This window comes from Gavialis gangeticus, unplaced genomic scaffold (genome assembly GCF_001723915.1).
Source record: "Gavialis gangeticus isolate Ggan-Ray unplaced genomic scaffold, GavGan_comp1, whole genome shotgun sequence".
NCBI classification, from domain to species: Eukaryota; Metazoa; Chordata; order Crocodylia; family Gavialidae; genus Gavialis; species Gavialis gangeticus.
The window spans coordinates 76,742,684-76,743,955 of record NW_017729022.1 but is presented as its reverse complement, the minus strand read 5'-3'; the positions used below and the strand labels follow the sequence as shown (position 1 = coordinate 76,743,955).

The following is a 1,272-nucleotide window of genomic DNA, read 5'->3' as shown; positions in this document are numbered from 1 at the left end:
AACAAAAAAGTTACAGGCCTATGCTGGAAGGGGATGCAGTCAGGGCAAGGACATAGTGCCGCTGCACACAAAACTGTACCCGGCAGCTCTTTGTAATCCAGTAATTCCCAACCCAAGCAAAATCAGCCCTGCTTATCATGGCACCCAGTATATCAGAAGCGTCACTGGGTAATTTGTAGGACCACAACAAAAGGATGCCTATACACATGCCTTGAGGCTGTACATGCATATAAGCACCCTTTAATCATCTATACATGATTTATTGGGTCTGCTGGAGCATGCTGCAGCACTATGTGCATCAGCGTCTCAGCACTTTAAAATGGTGGCAGGGGCACTTTAACTGTAGCTTGAACCATAACCCCCACCACCTTTTATTAGCATGGGGACCCTGATGCATGTGATGCTCCAGGCACTTTTATTAAAGTGCCCCCTGCCCCCGAGCACATGTATAAAACACCCAAAGAGTAAAAATTAATCAAGTAACCCAGCAGTACAGGGAAGCAGACAGGTGCCTAGGACCACCAAAGTAACCAAAGAAAGAGGTTACTCTGCTTATGATAACATGACATCTCAACTATAACAGGACTGCATACTTCAGATGGTGCATTCAGATTTACAAAAATTTCAGTTTACAAAGTGAGGCCTGCTACTCCTACCTGCCTGGGAAATGAATTAATTTGTATGCAATATTTCTGATACACAACCAAGTAAGAACATTCATTTTTAACAGGGCCTGTTGCCTAATCTCTCCGCAGTCTGCAGACACTGGATATGACCAGCCCCTTCACCATTGCAGCTGGGCTGGGGGGAGAGCAAAAAGGTAGGAATTCAATCAACTTAGCTGGTTGGAGCATTCAAAGCTAAACCTTGGTCATTGCTTGATGGCTGTTGAATCTGTGGTCACAAATGCATCTGGAACATTCCTTATTAGGCCAGTTGGACTGGGAGCAACAGCAGCTTGAAAGGATCTGAACACTGAATACAAAAACCAAGGGACCTAGCAAACCTGCACTGATGTAGCTCTAGAGACTGCAAAGTGTGGTACAGAAGTTTTCACTACAGTTTTTGGCTACTCAGTCTTAAAGCGATTTTTAACAGCTTTGGAGGCAAGTCATTATGGGCGATGGAGGGTGTGTAGCTTGCCACAAATTCAACAACAGGACTAATGGATTAGCAATTCTAGGAAGAACTGATTCACCAGAGATTGAGTGAGCATCTGTAAAAAGGCATGAACTGCAGGCTATTATCCTGCCCAGGCACAGCTAACAGCAT

At 44.7% G+C, this 1,272-nt stretch overlaps 1 protein-coding gene across 2 annotated transcripts in view; it reads right to left on the bottom strand.

Moving 5' to 3' along the window:
• The window catches only part of CREB3L2 (cAMP responsive element binding protein 3 like 2), a 176,357-nt gene that overhangs the window by 39,756 nt on the left and 135,329 nt on the right, over positions 1-1,272 (bottom strand). The window lies entirely within an intron of this gene.